This window comes from Myotis brandtii, unplaced genomic scaffold, assembly GCF_000412655.1.
Source record: "Myotis brandtii unplaced genomic scaffold, ASM41265v1 scaffold714, whole genome shotgun sequence".
NCBI classification, from domain to species: domain Eukaryota; kingdom Metazoa; phylum Chordata; class Mammalia; order Chiroptera; family Vespertilionidae; genus Myotis; species Myotis brandtii.
The window spans coordinates 1,404,423-1,410,542 of NW_005370809.1; the positions used below are offsets into that span (position 1 = coordinate 1,404,423).

Here is a 6,120-nt window from a genome sequence, read left to right on the forward strand (position 1 = left end):
TCAGAGGTGAAAAGGTAGGTCAGGGAGCCAGCCCCAGGGACCAAGCCAGATCGCTGGGGCTGGAGATGGAAGCAAAAGCTAGGAGGCATACTAGAAGGCAACTATGCAGGGACAGATTCAGGCCTGAGTTCAGGGCAAGTCTAAACTAAGGCCAGTCTTATTATTCTTGAAGTGTTGGGCTGGTGTCTAAAGAGGTAAGTCTCCAAATAATACGTCACCTGTGGAGAGTAGCACCAGCCTTCAGATGAAAGCCGAGGCTTGCAGAGGGTAAGTGTACCTGATAGTAAAAACAATGGCAACCTGTCCCAACAAAGATACAGTCATAACTTGGAGTTATTTCGGGTTTAGATCCAGGATAAAGCAAGTGAGTCATAATCTTTTTGGTGGTGGAGGGTCTTGCCTTCAATTTGTAGAAACTGCAACATCTGTGAAGCACAATAAAGTGAAGCACAATAAAGTGAGGATGCCTGTACTGATGATTCAGACTAGAGCCATGTAGAGATAATAGCCAAGTGGTTGGTCTACGCAACAACAGAAATGGTGAGAGTAAATCCTTATGGAAGTTCCTGATTGCCAGTCATACCCCTCGACCGTAGGTAGATTTGGTTCAATCCTAAGAACTCCATCCACATTTGGGTGGGAGAAAAATTTGAATCCTAGCGCTTGCACCCTTTACATGAATGGCACTATTAGAATTTCTGGAAAGCATCATCAGAATCATGAAGCCAAACTAATGGAGGAGTTAGAGATCAGCATCCTATTACTTAGAGACCTTCTATCTTCCATGAACCTTGTTTTTCCTAAACTCACTATACACATGAACTAATCCATTTCCCTAAGTGAGGTTGAGCATATTTCCATGTGTTTGTTGACAATTTGCATGTCCTTCTTGGTGAATTACTCACTAGTATACACTTTTCCTAGTTTTCATTGGGCTGTTTGTCATTTTCTTACCAATTAGTGTTAACCATTTGTCATGTGTTGCAAATGTTTTCTCCTATCGTTTCTTTTACATAGAGTGATCTTTTATTTTTATTTATTAAATTTTTTTAGAGAGAGGGGAAGGGAGAAAGAAAGAGAGAGAGAGAGAGATCCATCAGTTGCCTCCCATACGTGCCACGACTGGAGATCAAAACCCACAACTTAGGTATATGCCCTGCCCTGGAATCACCCGCAACCTTTTTGGTGTACAGGATGATGCTCCAACCAACTGACCCACGCTGGCCAGGGCCAGTAATCTTTTATTTAATCTTTTTATTTGTGTATTTTGGATATTCCATCCTGCTTGCAAAAGTCTCCCAAGGGTATACGAATATTCTCCCCTAGCTGGTGTGGCTCAGTGGTTGAGCATTGACCTATGAACCAGGAGATCACGGTTCAATTCCCGGTCAGAGCACATTCCAGGGTTGTGGCCCCCTCACCCCAGCAGGGAGCATACAGGAGGCTGCTGATCAATGATTCTCTCTCATCATTGATGTTTCTTTCCCTCTCCCTTCCTCTCTGAAATCAATAAAAAATATATATTTTAAAAATATTCTCTTACCATTTTTCATACTAACAAAAATTAAAGAATGGTAGCACTAAGCATTAGTGAGAGAGTTGAAAAATGATATTCTCATAGCCTATGGGTAGGAATGTGAGTTTTTACAGCCATTTGAAGCCCAGTTACATCTGGCTGTAACTGCTAACATGCAAAGTGCACATATCCTTTGTCTCAGCAATCCCACTCTGGGACATCTTTTTTTTAAAAATCAAAAAAAATCCCATTGGTTCACAAAAGTATACTGAGAATAGAATGAAGAAATAAAATGGAGTCACTTTAGCAAACTGACAAATTACTGAAATCAAGTAGGTTGAGGTATGAAAAAATGATTCTATTCTTGCCTGGGAACTTAAAATTTTGATTTTCCAGTCCTACGTCGATGTCTGGGTAGACACCAAATCTCCAGATAACCTGAAGAACTAAGGAAAGAATGTTCCTGTATCTAGACCACCTGTCATTTAGAAGATTACCATCTCAGACCAATCCAGAGGCTAATTATACAGAGCTAATTCTTCTCAAGAATGTACCCTTTATCTTTGTCGCATCTATTAAAAAATGTTGGCATCACTCTAAAGGGACACACAGTTATTGTGAAGGTCCTCAGGGGCATCCTGTGGGGGAACTTCAATCACATCAATGCAGAATTCAGTCTCATGGAAAGAAAAAGAGACTCCAAATTGACAAATGGGGGGGGGGGACAGAAAGGAACTATGGACTATTTGCACAATCTATAGTCAGGTACAGAACATGATCAATGGTGTTAACTGGGCTTCCATTACAATATGAGGTCTATGTATGCTCATTTCCCCAACAGCATTGTTATCCAGGAGAATAGTTTTCCTGTTGAAATCTGAAATTTCTTGGGTGAAAAATACATCCATGGGGCTTGGATAAGGTCGGGTGTTGCTTGTTCAGTACCTCAAGCCCTGAAAGATGAGTTAATTATTGAAGAAAACATTGAACTTGTATTAAATTCAGCTGCTTTGATTCAGCAAGCCACAACAATTAAAACAAGGATATCAGAAAAATGTTAGATGGTAAAGGCAACAGTTCAGCAGGCTGATGAATAAGAACTAGGTTGTCCAGCTGCAGAAACAGCAAGATGCCACATGATTCCTCAGACTTATTTTTTGTATTTTTAAAGATGCAATAAAGCCCTGATCGGTTTGGCTCAGTGGATAGAGCATCGGCCTGTGGACTGAAGGGTCCTGGGTTCGATTCCGGTCAAGGGCATGTGCCTCGGTTGCAGGCGGCTGATCGATGTTTCTCCCTCGTCAATGTTTCTGGCTCTCTGTCCCTCTCCCTTCCTCTCTGTAAAAAAGTCAATAAAATATTTTTAAAAAAAGATGCAATAAAAACCCTGAATTGATTGGGTGAGGGGTGGGAGCGGGGATAATGTACTCTGTTTTTGTTTTGTTATAAGGCAAGTTGTTTATCATTTTTTAAATGTTAGAATATTTTACAAACTACCAAATGTAAGAGAAGCTAAATACATTTTTAAAATGTCATCTATATTGTAGTAACACTAGTTGATCCAACCTGCAGAAACCTAAAAAAATTAGAACCAATTCTGTTGATCTGGAGGTTAAGTTCTGAAAGTGCTTTAGTTCTGAAATTTATTGTAGAGGAAGAACTGTAGGTGGTTCCATAAGAGATACATGCATGTACTTTGAAGCTGTATACTTCTTCCTAATTGCTTGCTGAGGTCAATAGGGTATATCAAGGCTTGCTTTATGTAGCTCACTCAGGCAAGGCACAATTTCACTTAATGAACAACCTATAAATGCTGCAAGAGTGTTTGGCCAGAAGCATCTGTTCATAGTACAGTTTGCCAGGCAATAAGCTGCTGCAGTTATCAAGTAGGAATATATTTCAAGAATGGGCTCTAGTCGGTTTGGCTCAGTGGATAGAGCATTGGCCTACAGACTGAAGGGTCCCAGGTTCTATTCTGGTCAAGGGCACACGCCTGGGTTTCAGGCTTGAGCCCCAGTAGGGAGCGTGCAAGAGGCAGCTGACCAATGATTCTCTCTCATCACTGATGTTTCTATCTCTCTCTCCCTCTCCCTTCCTCTCTGAAATCAATAAAAATATATTAGAAGAAGAAGAATAAGAAGGAGGAGGAGGAGGAGGAGAAGGAGGAGGAGGAGGAAGAAGCATGGTTCAGCTTCAAGTAGACTCAGTTGTGCTTCGTACTTGGCCAGGTTCTCAGTTTTGACACACACTCTTTGCCTCCTTAAGGAGAAACTGATTGATAGTTGGCACTGTTAGATCAAAAGCCAGGACTTTCGCCCAGGCCAGTGTGGGTCCGTTGGTTGGAATGTTGTCCCGTAAACGTAAAGGCCTAGGGTTCGATTCCTCGTCAGGGCACATACCCTGGCTATGGGTTTGATCCCAATCAGGGTGCCTACTGGAGGCAGCAGATAGATATTTCTCTCTCCCTCTCCTTTCTCTCTCTATAAAATCCACTTTAAAAATAGTGTTTGCACCAAACACTATTGGTTCAGTGGTTGAGCATTGACCTTTGAACCAGGAGGTCGGGTTCAATTCCCTGTCAGGGCATCTGCCCTCTTGTAGGCTCTGTCCCCAGTGTGAGGTGTGCAGGCGGCAGCCAATCAATGATTCTTTCTCAACATTGATGTTTTATCTCTCTCCCTCTCCCTTTCTGAAATCAATAAAAAATATATATATAAAAAGCCAGGACTTTCAGGAGCAGTAAGGTGTTCCACAAAATAGTTCTCGTTTTGTGTATCATCAGTCACACAAACTCGTCTACTTCAGCTAGATATTTCTTCATATTCTGAAGCCAGGATAGCTGCTGTTCCTACAAGCTGCAATTTCCCTCTCAGAACAAACATGCACAAAAGAAACCTGTCCAGGAAGTTGACAGCCAGGTAGAGAGTCTCAGCTCAAAGCTTATATTCTTCTCTGGCCTCCAATCAGCCTGTCCACCAGAATCATTCACAGGCCTTCTGGCTTTTTCCTCACGAAGTACACTTTGGGCCTGTATCTTATTTCAGCTTCTCTAAGGCACTGATGAGTTTCTTCGGCATTTCCAGTTGCACTTATCACATCTGTACCAAAATCTGCTGCATCTTCAGACTGGGAATGGAGAACTGAATCTACCAGCATAGGGGAAACTGTGCTAAAATCCAGCAGGAAGTGAAGGTCTGACTTAAGTGTTTACTGTTGCCTACTTCATACACATCCTCAAATGCCATCCCATCTCTCCCTGTGCAGCTGTTTCTGTCCTCTTGCTCAGGTTCATCCGTGTAGATATCAAATCCTTGCTTGGCTGGCACATGGACCCCGCAGTCAGAGTGCTTTCTTTCCGGCTTGAGGGAAGACATTTTCTGATCAGAGTAACACCTGAGTGTTATGATCCCTGCCACAAGTCCTCCTGTGCTGCCCATTCTCGGTTAGTACCCCTGGCACTGTTCTTTGCGGGGGTGGAGGGGGGGCACCGGGAGGGGAATGCTGGCTGAGCTAGGCTCTGTTCATCATCTGATAGGCATCAGGACCTCGGGACACTGGAGCCAGGACTACTCTGCTCTTGGAGCTGCTGAAATGCATTACTTTAGTCTCCACAGGCTGCTGCAATCACCGAAGGAGAAACAGACAAACTGGATTAGTCAACCTCTTCCACCCAGGGGCTCCAAGGATGCGTGAACCTCCAGGAGGGAGAATACTAAGACATATGATCTTCCCTGTATTTAGGATTGAAAGGAAAGAATGTACTCCTTACTATAACAACTCTTAGCTTTACTTTCTCCCTTGGAACATTCTGGGTATTGCCTAGTTGTGTTTCTGGTTTGCAAACCCCAGTCCCTTGAATAAATCTTTGTCATTTATTTCTAGCCAAAGCCTGCAGATTCTTTTTGAGTTAATTTGACAGTACAAATGTTAGGACAAGGGTCTCAAGGTCTAGGCAGTTCTTACTAAATACTATCTTGCTAAATGTTAAAATGTAGCACAGTATTTCGCAGATGCAGCTTTAAACAGGACGAGCTTGATAGGAACTCAACAGGATGAGTGTAGCCAACGGCAAAGACATCAATGTGTAGTTGACCAAATAGTGTATATAAGCAATGGCTAAGCCTCCCTCCAGGAAGGCAGAGCTTTGGATGTGAATCCTGTCTTTTTTTACTTGCTAAGTAAATAAAACTACCTTTCAAAAACCACCTCTCTTCCTTGAGCAGAACATCCCAAGCAGTGAAGCCCTTGAGTTCAGTAACAAATCTGGCAACTCAGTGGAACTCTCTTAAAGGGACTCCCTCTCGGACTGGTAATGGTAAGGATGCTTGGTGAAGCAGTTGGCAGCAGCAGCTCATCCAGGGCTTCCTTGCTTGTGCCTCCACTGGATGAGGGGTCTGTTCTATAGGAGACTCCCGCTTGGTACGGACCCCTGGAATGGCTGCTTGGTCTGCCTCGACAGTGAAGCAGAGTGGCCACCTGAACCTGCTTTGTTCAAGTGCTTCCAAAGGGAGGTGGGTAGGTCAGCCCCTGTGGTGCTTTAATTAGTGTTTCTATTCCTCGTCTGGATATCGGGTTATCAGAAGCAGACTTTAATTTCTGGTGCT

General features: G+C 43.1%; 1 pseudogene; it reads right to left on the reverse strand.

Annotated features, from left to right (window-relative positions):
* Window positions 1-3,159: 3,159 nt before the first annotated feature.
* On the reverse strand, window positions 3,160-5,159 carry LOC102242120 (annotated as a pseudogene).
* Between the last annotated feature and the right edge of the window lie 961 nt (window positions 5,160-6,120).